Below are 24,950 nucleotides of genomic sequence, written 5' to 3'. Positions count from 1 at the left end.
CAGTTATCAATTTATTGCCTCTCAGCTCCCTTCACTGACTCATCTATTAAAATAGATCTGGGCCCTTTTATTAGTTTTTCCTTTTACTGGCTGGCACAATGTTTCATCAGTAGGGGGTGCTGGAGAGAGGCATTGAAGAAAAAAGGTGTTTTCTTCCCTGGTCCTGATGGCTTGTTGGCCAGACCCCTGAAGAGCATGTTTTTTCTTCACTGCTGGCTCAGTATAAGTGCCTACAGGGCATTGCTTTTGCTGTGTGCCTTCTTCAGCTCTTTTCTTGACTGGCAGAGTGTGGTTAGGAGACCTGGACAGCATGGCTTTCACCCTGTCCTATATTGCTGCTCTGCATAGGCATGCTGGGGGCCCCATAGGGCTGACTGTCTAGTGAGCTGGATGCCCAGCCTTCATCCACTAGCTCAGACTACTCTGGCCCAAGTCATATGCAGAGGTGCCCTCGGTTGCTGCGGAAGGCCTCCCCAGCTCTCAGTCCCACCAGCACCCACAGTGGCAGCCCAACTCACTCTGCACACCCACCCATCAAGTTCAGCTCGCCTGGGCCCTAGATATCCTGACACAGACACTGTGTGTTCCAGGCCTCACACCTACAGTGGCTCCCTGACTCTCTCTGTACCAGTCCCCCTCTGTACACCTAGCTTGCCCACCAGCTCTGACTTGCCTGTCCCAAAGGGTTACTTCTTTCCTGGCAACTCTTAGCCATCTCTGGGCTGTGCAACTTAGGAATTCCTCTGCCACTAAGTAGATTGTGACCACACCTTCTTCAATGAGCTCTGATCCCTTCCTCCAAGTTTGTCCTTTTTTGGAACTTTCCCTCAGTCCTACAGTAGTGTTTAGAGCTTTCATTCTATCTTTAGAGTCACTGTCCTATCTTTTCTTTACTCGATAATTCTTTATGTTAAACATTCCTGTTTAAATTACTGTGTGGTTTTTGCTCTTGATTAGACCCTAACTAATTAAAGTTTACTCTCACTGGGAGAGGGCAACAGGTGTTCTGGACTTTCATTAAATCTCATTTCAAGAAAGAGAAGAAAGCAATTTCCTGTCAAGAAACGATGTTGATACTGGCACAGACTCTCTGGGTAGAGGATGGAATTGCTATAAAAACCCTAACCAGTAACTCAGGCCCTAGGCCCCAGATCCTGGCTTATATTCAAGTACAGTTTTGAGATAGGGATTTTCCTGTACAATGAAAGAACAGCTTCTGAGTGCCTATCATAACCCAGAGCTGGTAAGGGTTTAAGATGTTTGCTAGACTTCTGCCTACAATGGAATAAGATAAGTTATTCTGGGAACATTATTAGTTACAGTGAGATGTAAAATTCACCTTCTTTTCATTGAGGTGGCACTTAAAAATAGCATAAGAGACAGATAGTTTCTAGATTAGGTATAATGTGCTAATAATGTAAAAAAGTTCTTCTTTTGCTTCTTTCTCTTTCTTGCCAACGATGCATTTCTAAGTTTCTCTTTTAAAGAAAATTTCCTGGGTCTGAAAAGGAAGTTCGAAGTCCTTGTGCTATTCTGCTGACAGACTGATCTTGTTTTGATTTTCTTGAATGTTCTGTTTCTCCTCTTCTGCAAACAATGGGTCATTTTTGTCTCTCGATTTTACTTAGCTGTGATTTGAAGTCTTCTTAACATAACAGTACAGTGTGTTAACCATGCTATAATTAAAGAGTGAAGCTGGTTCTCCAGAGTTCCTTAAAGATTTCCTGGGTTAACTCTACCACACCTGTACGTCTCTGATAATGATATCTGCAGTCTTGTTCATAAAATAAGATGCATTACCAAGGTGAGATGATTGCCCACAATCATATATCTAAAGAAGGAACATATAACTCATGTGAATACAAGAGACTTCTTTCTAAAGGATTTGACATATCTCCCATTGTTTTCCCATGTTTGTCCTCATAGCAATCTAATGAGGTAGATATTACTTTAGAGATAAGAAAGCCAGGCTAAATAACTTAGGGAGATTTGTTCAAGAAGTTTCAGTAGTAGTGTGCAGACTAGAAGTTGTATTTTAATTCTCTGGCTTTACGTAAATATTTACTTACTAACTTTTCCTCATATAAAAAAGAGCTGGCTATGCAACAACTGGTTTTTCTTTTTCTTTTTTTCTTTTTTTTTTTTTTTTTTAGACAGAGTCTCGCTCTGTCAACCAGGCTAGGGTGCAGTGGTGTGATCTTAGCTCACTGCAACCTCTGCCTCCTGGGTTCAAGCAATTCTCCTGCCTCAGCCTCCCAAGTAGCTGGGATTACATGTATGCACCACCACGCCCAGCTAATTTTTGTATTTTTAGTAGAGATGGGGTTTTACCATGTTGGCCAAGCTGGTCTAGAACTCCTGACCTCAGAGATCCACCTGACTTGGCCACCCAAAGTGCTGGGATTACAGGCGCCCAGCCTGGTTTTTCTTGAATGAGATAATGTCTTCCTTTTTTCCTAAATCATCTGTCAGGGATAATAAAATTATTATTTATAATAATTCCATTACTCACAGTAATAATTGTGATAATAATGTAAAAAATTTATATTTGTATAGCATTCTATTATTGACAAAGCACATTGACATATATTGTCCAATTTCATTCCCACAAAAATCCTTGTGAGGTAGATAGAAAAAGTATTATTTTCCTATTTTACAAATGGAAAAGAGAGGCTCAGAGAAGTTAATCGAATTTCTTAATATCATATATTTAGGAAGTGATGGTGGAGATTGAATTCGATCCTAAATCTAACTCTAAAACCTGTTCTATGACACCCTCCGTATACTACATAATAGCCAAAGACATATTAAGCCTATCTGCTGTTCAACAAATTACATGCACCCAGAGGTCCAATTTGGCAGAGAGAACAATGCTTCTAAGTGTTCAGTTATGAATCGAATTCTGAAGTTAGAGAAATATTTGACACATATCGAAATTGTGTATTCTGTAACATGTGTTGTGATAAACACAGAGTCTAATAATGTGTAGTACTGTCAGATATAGTACCTCCATAGACATACTGTAATGTAGTAGTACCATCAGATATAGTACCCCCATAGACATACTGTAAATAGATTTCTATCACTCTATGGAAACCGAAGCTCAGAGAAGTTAAATAAATAATTTGCACCAGGCTCCTATGATTTCAAAATGCTGCTTTTTCTGGATTAATGTAGTTGATTTCAAAAAAGATGTCCATATGGAAAAGGTTCTCCAGAGAGTAGAGAAAAAGAGCTGGTTGTCTTCCACCAGCTTGAGGACGATTCGTGAGTGGAACCAGGCACTGGTGGAACTAATCAGGGTGTCACCCAAGCAGGACACCCTAAGTTTATCTGCTTATCTGCTGATCTGATAGGCAGCAAAGAAGATATCACCATTCACGGCCTGGTGACGTGGGCAGTTTCTGACATTTTTGCCCATCGTCCAGGATACAATTCAAATAAAACCATAGATTCTTTCCACAGGTTGTCAACATCCATTGACTGATTTAGGTTTGATCATATCCATTGGCAAGGGCACATGCTCACTGAGTTTAACAGAAGCATAATACCCTGTACTGCTTATATTTCCATTTCTTTTTTAAAGATATTTTTGCTCACAATGTGCAGTTGAATTCTAGATGGTAAAATAAGTATCAAATGGAACCTCTTTGTATTCTTTAAATGAATGATATCTCTCTTTGCGTTTATAATGATGTATATTTTCAAGAATGACACATTCTGGATTTTTTAAGATAGTTCTGTTTTCAAATTATTTATTTTTCCCATGGAAAGGCTTATCTTGGTCCACATTTTTTATTCAGAAAATAGTAACTATATTGCATGTTGTGTATGTCATCTGTATTTTATTTGCCATTTGTCACCTGTATTTTAATAGCTTTCTACTATATTACCTGTTGATTCCTATATTAAGAATATAATGAATTTTCTGTAAATCTAAAATCAGAAAAAAATACTTTTAAAAAGAACTTAAGGGAACTTAATTATTTGTGCAAGACAAATACTTTTTATTTTATTTATTCATTATATATGTTTAATATATCTAACTGATATGACAAATAATTTATCAATATCTTGCTCACACCAAAAGATTAATTCCATTTGCAAAACTATGTGAAAATTATAGCTATTATCCCAATAATACAGATAAAATAGCTTTCTAGTGTGTTTTCCCCTTGAATATTTGGGTTGATAGGGAAGAGATATGAATTTTGACTTGAACCATAAATTAGATTGTCTAGATTGACTGATTTCATGACATAACTATGCAACCTGCCCTTGGGGTTTCTTGGTGATGAAATTTTTCTTACTGTTCTCACGTATTTTGTTTCCAGCTATAAATTCATACAATTATCAGAATTTGTTTTTGGCCAAGTCATAATTGTGAGTGAAGAACCATGGAAGGAGAACATTTTTTGCTCATCAACTACTTTCATAAAATCAACAATTTGCTTAAGGAAGTTTTCAAAATAAATACTGATTTTAATGAATATCTACCTTTTACAGTTTATCAGAACATTTTGGTATATAAAATTAGCCTCAGGATGGCAGAACTTATCTGTTAGAGACATTTTGAGGGAAAAAGTGCCCATGTAAAAGAAATGAATATTGAGTCTATGTTTGATTGATTCAATTTGAAGATAGTTTTTTACAGTCATGTAAGCACTGACAGACTGTTCTGTCTACCAGAGAAGTATGTTTTATTAGATGCATACTAAACTTGTTTACTCTAGATTAATAGGTTCTGAATTTATACACTTCTTTACTATTTTGTATATATATATGTATATATATGTTGTTAGCAAAAATATATATAATACTGTTGTTTATAGGATACTGAATATTTGGCAATTTGTAAGGTGAAATGTGGGAATTACTCAGCTGAGGAGTCAAAGCAGAGAAAGCCCTGGATGATGTAATGAGGTCACCATTTGAGAGGGGATTGTGTGAGAACCAGACTAAGGCAGAGCAGAGGAAGAGAGGCTTTTGATTTGGTTATTAAATGCCAAACAGATGTGGTACAGTAAATGGAAAGAATAAATGAACATTTGGAAAACAAATATTTTAAATTCATATTTCATGCTTTGGGATATTCACTTATCACACATAGAAAATAGGAGAAAATATTTTTCCCTTTGTGAATAATTCTTTGAAAATTCAAGTATTGGTCCCTGAGGGAGGTAGGGCATATGAAGCAATGATTGATCTCTTCCTAAATTTAGTAAATATTGGGTCTTTGAAGATAATTCACATTAAACAGAGTGTTGGTGTTAACGCATGATACAAGCTAAAATGTGAATAATCTCTGGACTTATTCTCATTTGTTCTTTTTGGGGGCAGGGTTATCAGTTTGTTTTATCAAAGTAATACAAAGCTATATACAATATTAAATAGTACTACAAAGCTTATATTAAAAAAAAAAAGCAGTACCTTCTCCATCCCCAAGCTGTGCTTCCCAGGGGCTTTTAAATCTTCAGCAGTTTTTCCTGATATAAAATGCCTATCATTATAGAGCTATGTCTTCATTTACAAATTTTAGATATTATCTATTAACTCCTGACACACACATATTTCCCTCTCCTATCATTCTAATATAATTCTAAACTCATTTCTAGTTAATTCAATATCGAGTATTTACATTATGATATCAGTGTTGGTCATTGGTAACCCAAGTATTGTACTTTGACTATTTATCCTTCATTGTACCACCTGTAAGAGTTAAAGAAAGAGGAAAGAAACACAAAATGTGGCTTGGCAGTTAAGACAGGTTTACTTTAGATAAAACCTGAGAGGGGCTTCTGGCCAAAAAAAAAATATATATATATATATAATTTTTTGGTCAGGAGTGCTTTCTCTTACTGACTATATATTGGAGTATATATTGGTCTTAGGGTGTTAGGGTGAGGGGGCTTATTATGTGCTTGGAATGTTTCTGTGTGAGGGAGAAGTTTTATGGTGGGGTTGGAATGTCTCTGGGAGGAGGGATGTTTATCTTGGGCAGACATCTTTCCACCCAAATGGGGGTTATCTCAAGGCTGGCATCTTCCCCACTGGAGGCGGGTTATCTCATGGCTAGCATGTCTTTGGTCAGGGAGGGCTTTGGAAAGTTTCTGGTTGGAGATGTTATTTGTGGTTTATGGTCATGCTGGCCTAAGCCATTAGGCTGATGCCCTTTGGATTTAGGCAGTTTTTTATTAAGGTGAACTTTAGGATGAGGGGTTTGTCCAAGATGGTGATGTTCCTGCTCTATCACAACCTTTTGTTTTGTTTTCTTTTGAGTTAAGAATTTCTTTTGAATTAAGAAGTTTTCCATCTTATCATTTTTCTTTCTTTCTTTCTTTTTCTTTTTTCTTTTTTTTTTTTTTTTTTTGAGTTGGAATTTTGCTCTTGTTGCCCAGGCTGGAGTGCAATGGCTCAATCTTGGCTCACTGCAACCTCCACCTCCTGGGTTCAAGTGGTTCTCCTGACTCAGCCTCTGGAAGAGCTGGGATTACAGGTGCCTGAAACCATGCCTGGCTAATTTTTTGTATTTTTAGTAGAGATAGGGTTTCACCATGTTGGCTAGGCTGGTCCTGACCTCAGGTGATCCACCCTTCTTGGCCTCCCAAAGTGCTGGGATTACAGGTGTGAGCCACCATGCCCGGGCCAGCATCTTATTATTTTTCTATCAATTCAACCAAATGTTTCATTAGATTTTCAGATGCTGACTAATACTACATTCAACATTTCAGATACTCTATTTGTGGTCTCTGTCTTCCTGCTCTTGTCTGGACTGTTTGCTATCTTGATTGTCATCCCAGGACATTCCCTGTTTTCCATCTTCCATTTCTTTTGTTTTGTTTTGTTTTGGTTAGGTCACTCCATTGGTAACAATTGTGCTGGGACTCATCCTTCAGTAGGGTGAGCAAGAGTGCATGGATGCCTTGTATGTTTACCTGCACAGTTGTTTGTTACTTAAGGATATGAATAGAATTCTAGGATAAAAATAACTTCCCCTTAGAACTGGGAAACGATTGCTTCATTGTCTTCTGAACTCAGTTGCTTTCAGCAAGTTTGATGCCCATTCTGATTCCACATTCTTTTAATGTACTTGCCTCCCACCCCCAGTCCTCTAGCAATTCCAAGTTTATTCTTAGTTTCCTGAAATTCCATACTGTGACTTGGTGTAAGTCTTTTTTAATTCATTGGGCTGAGCACTTAGTGGGACCTTCCAATCTGAAATTGTATGTCTAAATTGCATTATTTCAGCTCTGGGATATTTTCTTCTTGGATTTACTTGAGGATTTCTTCCCATCAGTTTATTCTTCTCTCTGTTTTCTTTTTCTGAAAATTCTATGAGTCAGATGTTGCACATCCTGGAATGAGTATTTAAGCATCTTATTTTTTTCTCTCTTATTGGCTATCTTTTTTATCTTTTGAGTTTACTTTCTAGATTTGTTTGCTTTTAGCTTCTAATCCTTTTATTGACTTTTTTTTTTGTTTCATGGCCATATTTTTAATTTCTATAAACTTGTTGTGATTATTCCTTTTTAAAAAATAATCATCTTCTTTTATGGATATAATGTTTTTTGATCTCTCCAATGATTCAATTATAATTTTAGTAAAGTTTTGTTTTGTTCCTTATACTGTCTTTGTTTCTTCTGGGATTTATTGTTGAGGTTGGAGGCTTTCCTCAAATATCTTATAATCATTAGTTATCTATTTCTATTTTTAATAACCGAATTTATTAATTTTCTCCAGAGTTAAGTAGGGTCTATTAATTTATTTGCCCAAATACATTTTATGTTGGTATGATAGAATTTTATCAGATTCTCTAGCCACCCATGTGTAGTCATAAGGCATGAAATGCTGCTTTTTATGCACAGGATGTTCTCAAATGCTTCTAAGTCCTCAGCCTTTTTGAATGCCTGCAGAGTAAAGTGCTTGGCTGCTTCTTGGGATCCACTGCTTTGAAAACAGATTTTAGCTTCTTTTGCTTAGTTATGTTATTTACCATTCTTTCATTTGTATCCTAGCTTTCAAATATTTGTTTTTTTGTCTTCTGATATTCATTTCCTACCTGCCCTTATGGTTTATACCATTTTTAGATGAAATTTCAGAAAAAAAGAGAAGACAAACACATTTAATTTATCTGCCATATATGTTTTAATTAATTAATTATTTTTTCATAGAGACGTGATCTCCCTATATTACCCAGGCTTGGTCTTGAACTTGTGGGCTCAAGTGATCCTCGTGCCTTGGCCTCCCAAAGTGCTGGGATTACAGGCACGAGCCACCATGTCTGGCCAATCTGCCATATTTAGCTGGAAGTTCCTTATTGGTTTTTTATTTTGGCAATCCAACTTTTGGATATGAAGATGACTTTTATGTCTTAGAAATATTACATTATTAAAAATATGTTGGTTTTGACTTGCTGGGGTTATTTTCCTGCTTCCTTTGGTAAAAACACTTGATTCACTACTTTGAGCAAACTTCGCCTTCCCCAATTTGTGTGGTTCTGGTGGGGCTGCCCACCAGACATCAGCCCTCTGACCACAGAGGTGGACACGTGCTCTAATCTGGAAAATTAGTTTCACTCTTATGGGAGTATGACTCCTGAACAGAGACCAAAGTTGCTGATGATGTTGTTTTCTTATTGGTGAACCTTAGAAGGCTGGTCTATGATTGTACCAGCCTGGGTCCTTCGTTGGACATACTAGACACCAACTCTGATTGGCTTTAGCATAAAAGGGTTTTAATGGGAGCCTATTGGTTAGTTCATGAAATTTATGAGAAGATTTTAGAATCAGGCTTAGAAAATAATCAGTTACTACACATGTTAGTTTCCTACAGCTTCTGTAACAAATGGCCACAAGCGAGTGATATAATACAACACACTTATTTTCTTATAATTCTGGATGTCAGAAGTATAAAACAAGGTCTGGTCTGGACATGGTGGCTCAAAGCTGTAATCCCGTCATTTTGAGAGGGCAAAGTGGGAGGATTGCTTGAGCCCAAGAGTTTGTGACTATTCTGGGCAACATAATGAGACCCTGCCTCTATAAAAAATAAAAAGTTAACAGGGCACAGATTACAGATGTGAACAACTGTGCCAGGCCTATAAATGTATTTTATTAATACCTTACATAGTTAGATCATTGTATTGGCTTTAAAGTGTTTTGCGTAAATTGCATTGCCTCTGAATTCCATTTCAGGAGAGTAAAGGAGATATTACAAACTATTGTTATTAAAAGGGGGCATTGGGTCTCATAGAGCTCTAGCCAGAAAAAATAAGCACATTCCACAAGGCTGGAGGGAGTAAGATCTGGGGGGTACAGAGTCTGTTTCTCACAGGAAGGCATGGGTTCTCTGGACCTGGGGTAGAGCTTAGGCTTGAATGACTCCCTTGCTACGGCTCAGGGGCTTCTCTAAACATCTCTTATTCGCCCTCAACATTACTTTGACTCTGACCTCCCCAATCATACACCTGTTTTTATCTGATAGATTATTTTGTGAGTGACCTCAAATACCAGCCATCTCTGTTCAGCCTCCATCTCATTTCCACTGTGACACTGAAAATCAGTATTTTTAGATGCTGAGACCAGATCAACCTATATAGAAAAATAAATCTGGTTCCACTTTTACTTCCTATATAGGATATCATTAACATATTTTCCATATGAATAGGGACTGTCATGTACCATATGTTATTCATCATATGGCATCATGCCTGCTTCAAGACATATTTTAATATAGCGCAAAGGCAAAGAGTTTTAAACTGGAATGTCTGCTGTGTGTTGTGGTTTAGACTTTCTGGTTATCATGAAGCCTGATTAGGTTAGCTTTCTACATGTATACCATAGAATGGGCTCTCAACAAATTACCTAGAAAAGTTAACTTAGCAAGATAAACTTTGGACAAAATGAAAGTGAACTATTAGAATTTTAGTTCAATTTAGGCAAGGTCACAGAGATTTTGCAGTTGAAGCACATTTTATTGGATGAACAAAGAAGAAAAAACAGGAAAACAGCCTGGCTGGCAAGGAAGTAGAAAGATATGACTTCTCTATTCTAGTTATTAAAGGCTTAAGAATTTGACTATTTAAAGCACAATATCCCATATTCAGATACATTCATTAATTAGACTATTGACTGAAGCCCATCTGTGTGTCAGCTACTATGCTAGTTCCTGGGGAGTTCCTGGGGAACAATGGTAAGCACAGATAGACTCAATCTCTGACCTTGAGGAAATTACAGTCCAGCGGGTAAGATAGAAAATAATAATAATAACTTATTCTATTTATTTATTTTCTTTAAAAAATAGAGTCAGGGTCTCACTATGTTGCCCAGGCTGGTCTTGAATTCCTGGGTTCAAGTGATTTGCCTGCCTCCACCTCACAAAGTTTTGAGATTACAGGTGAGAGCCACTGCACCTGGCCATAATAATAATTATTAAGCCACTTATGATAATATAGATACATATAGAGTTAGGTGCTGTTAGGGAAAATAACCTAAAACAAAAGACACTGGATTTTTTTCCATTAGCCCTTTTAGATCCACCCTCCATCTTTCTCGACCCTGCTGTGTGCTCCAGGAGGCGGCCTCTGTGGCCTGCATCAACAAGCAACCTGTCCCTCTGGCGTCAGGCTGGGTTTGACCCAAGAGAGGCATCAGCAGGAGACTGGGTGGTGGGAGCAGAGTGAAATCGGGCAATTTACTCCCCTTCCCAGCCAGGCTATAGATTAACTTCTTTTCTTTGCTGAAGGCCACAGCTATTCTTTCTAGGTTCTGGGAACCAACTGTCCACTTATTCCTTTAGATGAGGGGGTGTTAAAGGATTCCTGCTGTTGCTAGTTCAGAATGTTTCACTATAGCTAGTTGGCTTCCTTTAACTATGCTCATACCTTTGTAAATGGTCCCCTCATGGAACTCACCCATGGGTGTGCCATCTTTTTCCTGCCAGGACCCTGACACGAGCCTGGACCAGAGAGGGTGTGGCTGGTGGTGGTGAAAGGGGCATTCTAGGCAGAGGCAAGAGCTCTTCAGGGGAAATGTTTGAAGGAAGGACAGTGTAGCTGGAGCGTAGAGAAGGAGGGGTGAGATGGTGTTGAAGGGGGAGGCAAAGGTTTTAGGATGCAGTGGATGCTTTTCTTTTTCTTTTTCTTTTCTTTCCTTATCTTTTTGTTTTTTGAGACAGGGTCTCGCTATTGTTACCCATGTTGGTCTTGAACTTGGGCTCAAGTGGTCCTCCTGCCTTGGCCTCCCAAAGTGCAGGGACTATGAAGGGATGAGCCACCACACCAGGCCTCTTTTTTTTTGGCTGCTCAGCATTTTTTGAAACCCCTTCTTGAGTATGGGGAATTCCCTACTTTAGGTGTCTTGACGGGAGGCCCACTGCCTTCCCATTATAGAAGCTCAGCTCCCAGGTGGTTAGGTGTGGGCGCAGGACCTAGTCTCAGCCAGTCAACACCACCCAGCCAGTATCTGGGTCAGGAGCCAGAAGCAGAACAGTGAGGGCTTCTCCTCTGGCCTTGGCAGGTGTGGCAGTGGCTCTGGCAGTGGTTTCCAGGGTGTTGGCAGTGCAAGCTGTGGCAACCATTTACTTAGCTGGGCCCCCAGCTTTCCTGGGGGCCATATCCTTTTATAAATTTCTTTCTTGTCTGAATGGGCCAGAGTTCATTTCTTCCTAGTGGTAATATCTTTTTAATACATTTCTTTGCCTTTTAAATTAGCCAGAGTCCACGTCTGCTTTTAGCAACTAAGAGCCCTGAGTGTACTTAGTTGTACACCATGGTAACTAAAAACACTGTACCTTATAGATCGTGCTAAGTGTTTTAATCTTAATTATAAATACAAAGGGAAGACATTTAAGGTTTTAAGCTGCAAGAATGATGTGGAGGCAGTGACAGGACCAAGCTTGCATTTGGAAGAGCTCTTTCAGATTGCATTAAGGAGGGTCTAGATTAAATGTAGGGGGACCGCCGGGCGCGGTGGCTCATGCCTGTAATCCCAGCACTTTGGGAGGCTGAGGCGGGCGGATCACAAGGTCAGGAGTTTGAGACCAGCCTGACCAACATGGTGAAACCCCGTCTCTACTAAAAATACAAAAGTTAGCCAGGTGTGGTGGCACAGGCCTGTAATCCCAGCTACTCGGGAGGCTGAGGCAGGAGTATTGCTTGAACCCAGGAGGCGAAGTTTGCGCTGAGCCGAGATCATGCCACTGCACTCCAGCCTGGGTGACAGAGTGAGACTCCATCTCTAAATAAATAAATAAATAAATAAATGTAGAGGGACCAAGGGATAGATGTTGTTGGCTTAGAGTAGGAGTTGCAGTGGTAACACAGAAAAGTGCCTGGATTTAAGGGTTATTTAACATTTGAAATTGTTATTACTGGATGTGAGGGAGGTTATAGAAAAGAAAGGCATCAAGGTTAGTCCTTAGATTTTTGCTGTTTGAATTAATTGGATGTTGACTATAGGAGGCCCCGGTACTTTGTTTAAATCCTGATTGCTATCGGTAATTTAATGGCTGATCAAAATGATTTTTCTATTCTCCTATGCTTTTATATGCATACATAAACTTGTTGGAGTTGGATGACCAATTGCACGTACATTTTCTTTAGATCCAGACTCTGAATTCAGACCATGTTTCAATGCTTGGCTATCACTGATGAGGGAAAACGCAGTTGGTCTCTGAGTCACACTGTGAAATAGTATTCAGAGCTGAGGCTTCATCTGCAGTGCTTGATTCAACAGATCCCTGGGCTGGTGTGAGTAAGTGGAAAGCCATTTTAGAGAAGCCAGAATTGGGTTGCCATCTGTCACGCATGGGCTTTGCTCCTTACACATACTGGTGAATAAAATGTTTAACAGGCTGTAGCCAGAAAGTGATATGCAGCATCTCATTCATGAGGAAACTCTACATTTTGCTTTCTGTTTAAGGGCATTGTTTAAATGTCCTCTGGGCTGTGTTTATGCATCCTCAGCTGAATAGATTCTTGCCTAAAGTCCACTATCATCAGCACTTACAAGATGGAACAACAGGAAATTGTAAAACTAATACGTGCTGCTTACCGGTGTTCAGAGCCTCTTCTTTCAAACATGACTTATTTACAAATTTCTGCAACTGAAGTCATGCAATTTTTATTTGTTGTGCACTTATTTTGTACCAATCACTCTTCCAACCACTAATAAATATGTATTTTTACACACACCATACATCCCTCCGTACCCCATGTGTTTATTTGACTCTCACTCTGATATGGTTTGGCTCTGTGTCTCCACCCAAATCTCATCTGGAATTGTAATCCCCATGCGTTGAGGGAGGGACCTGGTGGGAAGTGATTGGATCATGGCGGCAGTTTTCCTCATGCTGTTCCCATGATAGTGAGGGAGTTCTCACGTGATCTGATGGTTTAGAAGTGCGTGGTGGATCCTCCTCTCCTCTCTCCTGCCACCATTTAAGACATGCCTTGCTTCCCCTTCACCTTCTGCCATGATTGTAAGTTTCTTGAGGCCTCGCCAGACATACAGAACTGTGAGTCAATTAAACCTGTTTCCTTTATAAATTACCCAGTCTTAAGTAGTTCTTTATAGTAGTGTGAAAACAAACTAGTGCACGCTTCGACCGTATGAAATAGATATTGCTGACTTCATTTTCCAATAAGGAAATTGAGGTTCACATTTAGAAATCTGAATTTGAACCCAGCCATGTGTTACTAGTCCTATGCCAAACCAATGTGCCATAAAATCATCTGATTTATCATTTGTTCCTTTCCCTTATTATGTGTTCCCTCGACTGGTATCAATCCAGAATGTATTCCATTATTTTGAAATTGAAGACATCTCTATTTAATAGGGACAGAAGCATAGACAAATAACAAATAACTAGGGTGAGGAGTTAAAGAAGTAGTTAAAGGAATTTAAAATTTAAGTGGCTAAAGGAAGCCATCAGGATCTCTGACCAATCCAGACACGGTGGCCAAACTCTTGTTTGGTGTATTTCTCCACTTGACTCCTATATTATTAATTAGGGTTAGAAAAAGGATCAGAAGCTTTTAAAAACATTAGAGTAGCTCCACTACAAATAAGGGAAAATGCTGGAGCTAGAGTCAACAGATGGAGTTTGAATCTGAGATTTGAATCTGAATTTTACTACCATTTGTGTCAACTTGGGTAGATCAGTTGACATGTCAGAACCTCTCTCTCTTCTGATGGTAAAACCTTTGTCATGTAACACTTATGTGGAATAAATGAATAACATTTACAGAAATTATTTATAAGCTGTAAAGCATTATACAAATGCAGATATTATTGTTAACTTACTTGAGACTCTAAAGGTTGAATTTCTGAAAGTTAAGTCTAAGTCAAATGATGTCTGTGTTCCTATAAGCAGAGCAAGATCACCAACAACAGTGTCAGCCATCATAGCAATTTTTATATTTGCTACATCTTCATATTTTTTCTTACCACAAAGCTGTAAAGCATTGTCATTGTATAAAATTTACAGAAGAAGAAGGCGAAATAAGTTTTCCATTGTCAAAGAGAGCATCGGAAATAAAATCAGGATTATTTCTACCTTGCACTATGTTCTTCCCACATTAGAATACCTTTGCTTAACGCCATTTATGGAAAAAAATGTAACTTAAGGATCTGTAGTTAAATTTAGCAGATAATGTTGAAAGATGAGACTAGGAGAATATATTTAGAGACAGTGCCTACTTAACATGAATTGTTATCTGCTAGGGAAAAAGATGAGTTTTAGGTATTCCTAGAACTCAGTCTAGCAAATTATTCATCTGTAAGGGGAAAATCTGTGGTAACTGTACCTAAAATTATTTTTTAAACATCTCAACTTTGAATTTATATCTAAAAGTACCTTTTTTTTTCTTATGCAAGATGTCCCACACTTACTAATATATCCACAGACTAGCAAACCCGTAGGGGAAAGTAAAACATAACAAGACAATAGATAATTATCAGTTCAGTGACTCCTTAAAGTTAACATTTAAATCATTTGCCTTTTCCAAATAAAGGCTATAAGCACAAATTGCTTTATTATTAGCCTAAATGCTTTGGTTATCTTACGCATAAAATATTTTTTAGCTCTGCTTGCGTAACGCATAAGATTTAAGCAAAACATTGAGGGAAGGAGAATGAACACACATTGTTTAATGTGGCATTTGATTTTACAGGTGTATTTTGCCATGGCAGTCGTCCAGTTGGAGTGGGTCACTGATAAGCCAGCTTATCTTATTCTTACACTAGATCTGATCTTTCTGTGTGGAGGGAGATTGATTTCTCTAACGCTCTTGGGATTTTCTCTGTGCCTTTAGTTGGTTCATCCCAGGAGAGACGGGATGACTCATGTTTTTGTTGAATTTGAGAGAGGAACTGGGTTTGTACAGTCCTATCCATTTGTTGTAGGCACTCTTTAGTATATCTTCCTACCTTATAAAAGATCTACCTTATAAAAGACCCATTGAATACTTCCTGGGTCTCAGGGCTGGATTGCAGGTAACAAGATGTCCACCTCTGGTCGCAGGTAGGCATCTGATCCAAATTGGGCCAATGAGATTTTCTCTTAGGACTTGAGAGGGAATAAAGAGAATCAATCTGGCTATGATATGTATGTAAACTCAGAAGCTGTGGGATGGCCATTGCTTTCAACTCATGTGGATTAAGAAGTAACAGGTATTCTGTAGAAGGAGAAGCATAAACTAGGTCCAAAGAGAACTGCTTGGGCTCTGATGGTTTTTTAGTTCTTCCCTCCAACCTGTTCGAATTTCTGTTGTTGGATATTTTGAGATGTCTGTGTCCTTATAATAAAGTCTCTCTTTTTGTTTTTGCTAAAGGTAACATGAGTAGTTTTCTGCTACATGTGCCCAAAAGCATCTTAACTAATATACCATTTAGTTGTGAATGAGAATATAATCTTACACAGGCTGTTTGAGAAGGAGGCTGCATTCTTCTCAAACAGCCTGTGTTTGAAGGAGAAGCAATGGCTGTTGGTACAGCAATTTTAGGTGGTATAATGAAATTTCATCTTTTTATTAAATTAAATTAATTACTTAATTTTATTTTCATTTTTAATTTATTTTATTTAACTTTATTTTTAAAGCAGGGTCTCTCTCTGTCGCCCAGGCTGGAGTGCAGTGGTGCAATCACAGCTCACTGTAGCCTCAAGCTCCTAGGCTCAAGCAAATCCTTCCACCTCAGCCTCCTGAGTAGCTGGGACTACATGTGGCACCACCACACCCAGTTAATTTTTTTAAACATTTTTTGTAGAGATGAGGTCTCGCTTTGATGAGGTCTCGCTTTGTTGCCCAGGCTGGTCTCAAACTCCTGGCCTCAAACAATCCTCCTGCCCAGGCCTCCCAAAGTGCTGGGATTACAGGTGTCAGCCACAGCACCCAGCCAGGAAGGAGGATTTTTATATAACCAAACCAGAAGCTATTGTGATTCAGTTTTGTCATATATATGGGGATAACTTGCCTGACATTTCTCACGTCCTACTGAGAGGTGATAGCGTGCTGGCAGTCCTCACAGCCCTCGCTCGCTCTCGGCGCCTCCTCTGCCTGGGCTCCTACTTTGGTGGCACTTGAGGAGCCCTTCAGCCCACCGCTGCACTGTGGGAGCCCCTTTCTGGGCTGGCCAAGGCCGGATCCCACTCCCTCAGCTTGCGGGGAGGTGTGGAGGGAGAGGCACGAGCGGGAACCGGGGCTGTGGGCGGCGCGCTTGCGGGCCAGCTGGAGTTCCGGGTGGGCGTGGGCTTGGCGGCCCCGCACTTGGAGCAGCCGGCCGGCCCTGCAACCCGGGCAATGAGCGGCTTAGCACCTGGGCCAGCGGCTGCAGAGGGTGTACTGGGTCCCCCAGCAGTGCCAGCCCACCGGCACTGCGCTCGATTTCTCACCGGGCCTTAGCTGCCTTCCTGCGGGGCAGGCCTGAGGACTGCAGCCCACCATGCCTGAGCCTTCCCCTGCCTCCGTGGGTTCCTGTGCAGCCCGAGCCTCCCCAACGAGCGCTGCCCCCTGCTCCATGGCGCCCAGTCCCATCGACCGCCCAAGGGCTGAGGAGTGCCAGAGCATGGCACTGGGACAGGCAGGCAGCTCCACCTGCAGCCCCAGTGCGGGATCCACTGGGTGAAGCCAGCTGGGCTCCTGAGTCTGGTGGGGACGTGGAGAACCTTTATGTCTAGCTCAGGGATTGTAAATACACCATTTGGCACTCTGTATCTAGCTCAAGGTTTGTAAACACACCAATCAGCACCCTGTGTCTAGCTCAGGGTTTGTGAGTGCACCAATCCACACTCTGTATCTAGCTGCTCTGGTGGGGCCTTGGAGAACCTTTATGTCTAGCTCAGGAATTGTATATACACCAATCGGCACTCTGTATCTAGCTCAAGGTTTGTAAACACACCAATCAGCACCCTGTGTCTAGCTCAGGGTTTGTGAGTGCACCAATCAACACTCTGTATCTAGCTGCTCTGGTGGGGCCTTGGAGAACCTGTGTGTTGAAGCTCTGTATCTAACTAATCTAATGGGGAGGTGGAGAACCTTTGTATCTAGCTCAGGGATTGTAAACGCACCAATCAGTGCCCTGTCAAAACAGGCCACTTGGCTCTACCAATCAGCAGGATGTGGGTGGCGCCAGATAAGAGAATAAAAGCAGGCTGCCGGAGCCAGCATTGGCAACCCGCTTGGGTCCCCTTCCACAGTGTGGAAGCTTTGTTCTTTCACTCTTTGCCATAAATCTTGCTACTGCTCACTCTTTGGGTCCACACTGCTTTTATGAGCTGTAACACTCACCACAAAGATCTGCAGCTTCACTCCTGAAGCCAGCGAGACCACGAGTCCACCAGCAGGAACCAACAACTCCAGACGCGCTGCCTTAAGAGCTGTAACACTCACCGCGAAGGTCTGCAGCTTCACTCCTGAGCCAGCGAGACCACGAATCCACCAGAAGGAAGAAACTCCAAACACATCTGAACATCAGAAGAATCAAACTCCAGACGCGCCACCTTAAGAGCTGTAACACTCACGGCGAGGGTCCGCGGCTTCATTCTTGAAGTCAGTGAGACCAAGAACCCAATTCCGGACACACTACTTTCCCAAGAAACATCTCCCACTGCTAAAACAAAGCAAAATACAGGCTGGGCGCGGTGGCTCACGCCTGTAATCCCAGCACTTTGGGAGGCCGAGGCGGGCAGATCACGAGGTTAGGAGATGGAGACCATCTTGGCTAACACGGTGAAACCCCGTCTCTACTAAAAATACAAAAAATTAGCCGGGCGTGGTGGCGGGCGCCTGTAGTCCTAGCTACTCCGGAGGCTGAAGCAGGAGAATGGCATGAACCCGGGAGGCCGAGCTTGCAGTGAGCAAAGATTGCGCCACTGCACTCCAGCCTGGGTGACAGAGCAAGACTCCGTCTCAAAAAAACAAAAACAAAACAAAGCAAAATACAGAATGAATGGAAAGATTCACATGATGCTACCATATTTTGAACACATTGGGGGTGACCAGCTGATGAATATGCTAGTTGGCTACTAAGTTTTTGGATTTAGCTATGTAATTGACATAATTGTAGTTAGCAAGTTATATGTGTTTAAAATCATTAGTCACTAAAATATGCAGATTTTAATGAAAGAGAGAAGATATTGTGCTGGGAATATTTAACCCAGAATACTTCTCTGGCATAAGTTAAATCTCAAGATGTTTTACTTCTTAAGAAAAAAATACATTTGGGCCAGGCACAGTGGCTCATGCTTGTAATCCCAGCGCTTTGGGAGGCCAAGGTGGGCAGATCACCTGATGTCAGGAGTTCAAGACCAGCCTGACCAACATGGAAAAACCTTATCACTACTAAAAATACAAAATTAGCTGGGCATGGTGGTGCATGCCTGTAATCCCAGCTATTCAGGAGGCTGAGGCAGGAGGATCTCTTGAACCCGAGAGGTGGAGGTTGTGGTGAGCCAAGATTGTGCCATTGCACTCCAGCCTGGGCAACAAGAGCAAAAGTCCGTCTCAAAAAGAAAAAAAAAAGAAAGAAAAAATACATTTGGAATCTGCTCTGCAAGTGTCCAGTCATAATTGACAAAATGGCTTATAATAAGTATTCTGAAATTCTTATTCACGTTAAATCATTGCAGTGATTTACATTGAAGTCAAATGCTGGTTAAGTGGTTTCATGAGGATGAATTTTACACCTAACCAGAGCACACTATCTGCCGTTCCTCTGCATTGTTTACTGTGCTTCTATAGGTGAGATCTTTCCCCACTTACTTAGCTCTTTTATGTATCCTCAACCCCAGAGTTATTTAACACATATTCCAGAATTGGTGAGCACTGCATCAATTCAGCTCTCTGAGTTCCAGGGAAACCCTTCTTAACAACTCTAGTTACTTTATAAGCTATGCTCTAATTTTAAGTGATATCTAAATGAAAATAAAATATAATTCACATTATTTTCAAAAGCTATTCCATTTTTTTTTTTTTTTTGGTGGGGGCAGGGTCTCGGCTCTGTCACCCAGGCTGGAGTGCAGTGGCACGATTATGGCTCACTGCAGCCTCCAACACCCAGGCTCAAGTGATCCTCCCACCTCAGCCTGCCTGATAGCTCTATAGGTGTGTGCCACCACACCCAGCTATTTTGTTTGTTTGTTTGTTTGTTTTTTGCAGAGACAGAGTTTCATCATGTTGCCCAGGTTGGTCTCAAACTTCTGAGCTCAAGCAATCTGCCTGCCTTGGCCTCCCAAAGTGCTGGGATTACAGGCATAAGCCACTGCACCCGGCCTCAAAAGCTTTTCTTTATTTGACAAATCCAAACACCCTTTAATGATAATAGCATGCAATAAATTAGGAATAGAAGGGAATTTTCTCAACTTAGAGAAAAACATCTACAAAAAACCCACAGATAACATCACGCTTAATAGTGAAAGGTTGAAAGCTTTCCTCCTAAGATTAGGAATAAGACAAGGATATCCGCTCTCACGGCTTCTATTCAACATTGCACTACAGATTCTAGCCAGGACAATGATGTAAGAAAAAGAAATGAAACATCCAGATTGGAAAGGAAGAAGTAAAACTATCTCTGGTTACAAATGGCACAATCTTGTGTGTACAAAATACAAAGGAATCTACAAAAACTCTTGGAGCTAATAAACAAGTTTGGCAAGGTTGCAGCATACAAGATCAATTGTGTTTTTCTTTTCTTTTCTTTCTTTTTTTTTTTTTTGAGACTGGGTCTCGCTCTGTCGCTCAGGTGAGAGTGCAGTAGTGTGGTCATGGCTCACTGCAGCCTTGACTTCCCAGGCTTAGGTAATTCTCCCACCTCGGCCTTCTGAGTAGCTTGAGACTACAGGTGTGCACCACCACACCCAGATAATTTTTTGTAGAGACAGGATTTCACCATGTTGCCCAGGTTGGTCTAAGATCAATTGTATTTCTGTACACTCCAATGAACAATTTAAAAACAATGTTAGGCCGGGTGTGGTGGCTCACGCCTGTAATCCCAGCACTTTGGTAGGCCAAGGTGGGTGGATCACCTGAGGTCAGGAGTTTGAGACCAACCTGGTCAACATGACGAAACCCCATCTGTACTAAAAATACAAAACTTAGGTGGGCATGGTGGTGCACACCTGTAATCCCAGCTACTTAGGAGGCTGAGGCAGGAGAATCATTTGAACCCAGGAGGCGGAGGTTGCAGTGAGCTGAGATCGCACCACTGCTCTCCAGCCTGGGAGACAGAGCGAGACTCTGTCTCAAAAAAAATATACGAATACTAATAAATAAATAAAGTGAAAATGGTGTAAAGGAAACAATTACATATGCAAAGGATCAAAAGGAATTAAAATACTTAGGAATGAATTAAAATAAGTGCAAACCTATAATGTGAAAACTATCAAATATTGTTGAAAGAAATTAAAGAAGATCTAAATAAATGGAAAGACATCCTATGTTCATGAATTAGAAGACTTAACATTAAGATGATGATATTTTCCAAATTAATCTACAGATTCAATGCTATTCCAATCAAAATCCTAGCTGCCTTATTTTATTTATTTTATTTTATTTTTGTGACACGGTCTCACTCTATACCCAGGCTGGAGTGCAGTGGCATAATCACAGTTCACTGTAGTCTTGTCCCCTCCAGCTCTAGTGATCTTCCCACCTCAGTCTCTAGAATCCAGCTACCTTTTTAAATTCTTTTTCTTTCTTTCTTTCCTTCCTTCTTTCTTTCTTTCTTTCTTTTTTCTTTCTTTCCTTTCTTTCTTTTTTTCCTTTTCTTTCTTTCTTTTTTCTTTCCTCTTTCTTCTTTTTCTTTCTTTCTTTCCTTCCTTCCTTCCTTCGTTATTTTCTTTCTTCTTTTTTTTTTTTGACAGAGCCTCACTCTGTTGCCCAGGCTGGAGTGCAGTAGCACAGGCTTGGCTCACTGCAACCTCTGCCCCCTGGGCTTAAGCAATTCTTGTGCCTCAGGCTCCTGAGTAGCTGGGACTACAGGCACATGCCACTGTGCCAGGCTAATTTTTGTATTTTTAGTGGAGACAGGGTTTCACCATGTTGGCCAGGCTGGTCTTGAACTCCTGACCTCAAATGATCTGCCTGCCTCAGCCTCCCAAAGTGCTAGGATTATAGACGTGAGCTCCCAAGCCCAGCCCCCAGCTACCTTTTTTAAAAGTGGAAAATTGAAGCTCATTCTAAATTCGTATGGAAATGCAAGGTACTCAAACAATCTTGAGAAAGAACAAAGTAGAAAGACTCACACTTCCTAATTTCAAGACTTACTACAAAGGTACATTAATCAAGAGTGTGTGGTACTGACAAAAGGCTAGACTTATGATCAATAGACTAGAATTGAGAGTTCAGAAATAAACTCTTTTATTTACAGTCAATTGATTTTTTGACAATGGTGCTAAGACAATTCAATGGGAAAAGAATAGTCTTTTCAGCAAAATGGTGCTGGGACAACTGGGTATCTACATACAAACGAATGAAGGTGGACTCTGAGTTCACACCATATATAAGGATAAATCAAAATGAGCCAGGTGTGATAGTGCATGCCTGTACTCCCAGCTACTTGGGAGGCTGAGGTGGGAAGATCTCTTGAGCCCAGGAGTTTGAGTCCGGCCTGGGCAATGTAGGGAGACCACACCTAAGGAAAAAAAAAAATTAACTCAAAATGGATCAAAGACCTAACTACCAGACCTAGAAGTACAAAACTCTTGGAAGAAAACATAGATGTAACTCTTTATGACTTTGGACAGGCAATGGTTTCTTGGGTTTGACACCAAAAACACAAGCAACAAAAGAAAAAAGTAAATAAATTGGATTTTATGAACATTTAAAATGTTTGTGTTTCAAAAGACACCACCATCAAGAAAGTGAAAAGGCAACTCATAGAAAGGGAGAAAATTTTTGCAAACCTTATATCTGATAAGGAACTTATATCTAGAATATGTAAATAACTATTACAACTCAAAAATAAAGACAATGATTAAAAAATGGGCAAAAGGTCTGAACAAAGATTTCTTCAAAGAAGATTTACAAATGGCCAATAAGCACATGAAAAGATGTTTGATGTCTGATGTCATTCATTATTAGAAAAATAATCAAAACTTCAAAGAGATACCACTTCATACCTACTAGAATGGCTAAAATGAAAATGATGGACAATAACAAGTGTTGGCATGGATGTGGAGAAATTGGAACCTGCATATAATTTTGGTGGGAATGAAAAATAGTGCAACTTCTTTGGAAACAGTCTGGCAGTTCCTCAAGAAGTTTAACATAGAGTTGCCATATGACTCAGCAATTCCACTCCTAGGTATATACCTAAAAGAAATGAAAACAAGGCTGGATGCAGTGACTCACACCTGTAATCCCAGCACTTTTGGAGGCTGAGGTGAGGAAATTGCTTAAGGCCAGGAGTTTTATATCAGCCTGACCAACATAGTGAGACCCCCATTTCTACAAAAAATATTTTTCAAAATTAGCTGGGTTTGGTGGTGTGCACCTGTAGTCCTAGCTACTTAGTGGGCTGAGGCAGAAGGATCACTTGAGCCCAGGAGTTCAAGGTTATAATGAGCTATGATTGGGCCAGTACACTCCAGCCTGGGTGACAGTGGGAGATCCCATCTCTAAAAAATAAATAAATACCAAGGTGGGAGGATCACATGAGTCCAGGAGTTTGAGACCAATCTGGGCAATACAATGAGACCTCATCTCTACTTTAAGTAAATAAAAAAAACAAACTGATTGTGGTGATGGTTGCACAACTCTGTAAATATTATAAAAATCACTGAATTGTACATTTTAAATGGGTGAATTTTATGGCATGTTAATTATATATAAATAGAACAGAATTTTGTGTGTGTGTGTGTGTGTGTGTAACTGTATTAGACAGGATTCTCCAGAGAAACAGAACAAACAGGATGTATTTATATATAGAAAGAAATGTATCTTAAGGAATTCGCTCACACAATTATGGAGACTGACAAGTCCAAAATCTGCAGGGTGGGCCAGCAGGCTAGAGATGCAGGGATGAGTCAATGTTGCACTTGAAGTCTAAAGGCTGCAGAATTTACTGTTACTCAGGGGAGGTCAGGCCTTCAAATGATTGGATGAGGTTCACCCACATTATAGACGGCAATCTGCTTTACTCAAAATCCACTGATGTAAATCGTAATCTCACCCAAAATACCCCTACAGTAACATCCAGAATGATGCTTGATCATGTATCTGGGCACTGTGGCCCAGCCAAGTTGACACATAAAATTAATCATTATAATGGCCTATTCTTTCTACTTTCTCATTGGTCCTGGTGACTGGATAACTTTAGGAAGTGGCATTGTTGATTCACCTAAAAAGCAGTTCTAGATATAGTAGCTATTCACAATAAAAGTTCAACGGACAGTGTGTGCCTGATAGGCTACTTAGGCTATTAATAGATTTAGTAATGGAGATTATAAAAATAATTCCTAATAGGCCAGGAACAGTGGCTCATGCCTGAAATCCCGGCACTTTGGAAGGCCTAGGAGGGTGAATCACTTGAGCTCAGGAGTTCGAGACCATCCTGGGCAACATGGTGAAACCCCGCTTCTACTAAAAATACAAAAATTAGCTGGGAATGGTGGCACATGCCTGTAATCCCAGCTACTTGGGAGGCTAAGGCATGAGAATCGCTTGAACCCAGGAAGTGGAGTTGCAGTGAGCAGAGACGGCACCACTGCACCTTATCCTGGGCGACAGAGTGAGATTCTGTCTCAAAATTAAAAAAAAAAAAAAAAAAAAAAGTCTGGACACGGTGGTTCATGCTTGTAATCCCAGCACTTTGGGAGGCCAAGGCAGGAGGATCACCTGAGGTCAGGAGTTAAAGACCAGCCTGGCCAATATGGTGAAACCCCATCTCTACTAAAAATGCAAACATTAGCCAGGTGTGGTGGTGCATGCCTGTAATCCCACCTACTCAGGAGGCTGAGACAGGAGAATCACTTGAACCTGGGAGGCCGAGGTTGCAGTCAGCCAAGATCGCACCACTGCACTCCAGCCTGGGCGATAGAACGAGACTTCATCTCAAAAAAAAAAAATTCTCGTAATAAAATGATATAATATTTACCTCTAGAAGTTTCCCTTTTCGTGAACCTTTTACATAACTAAAGGTTATAAAATACGTCACTCACATTGATATTTCTCTTTTTTATTAATATTTATATATTTTGTGAGTTCTTTGTAGCAGATATTTTGAGTTTTGCATTATAAAAAGTGTTTTGATTTTAGATTTAACATTGTTTTTAGAACATTCATTAGGGCCAAAAATGAAAATGTTCCCATCTGGAAAATGATGCATTTGTACACAAGTTGAACTCTCATTTCTTTGCATAATTACTGCTTAGTTTTTCATATGTAAAATATTAAATCTGGTGGGGAACTTATGTAAGTGTAAAGGAAGTATTCTGGAAGAAGATATGCCAAACTG

General features: G+C 40.2%; 1 protein-coding gene across 2 annotated transcripts in view; it reads left to right on the top strand.

Annotated features, from left to right (window-relative positions):
• ACYP2 (acylphosphatase 2) overlaps positions 1 to 24,950 on the top strand; it is a 343,289-nt gene that overhangs the window by 88,155 nt on the left and 230,184 nt on the right. The gene's annotated exons all lie outside the window — the stretch shown is intronic.

This window comes from Pongo abelii, chromosome 12, assembly GCF_028885655.2.
Source record: "Pongo abelii isolate AG06213 chromosome 12, NHGRI_mPonAbe1-v2.0_pri, whole genome shotgun sequence".
In the NCBI taxonomy this organism is placed as follows: Eukaryota; Metazoa; Chordata; class Mammalia; order Primates; family Hominidae; genus Pongo; species Pongo abelii.
Note: the sequence above shows the minus strand (reverse complement) of the source record. Positions and strands in the feature narration are given on the sequence as shown.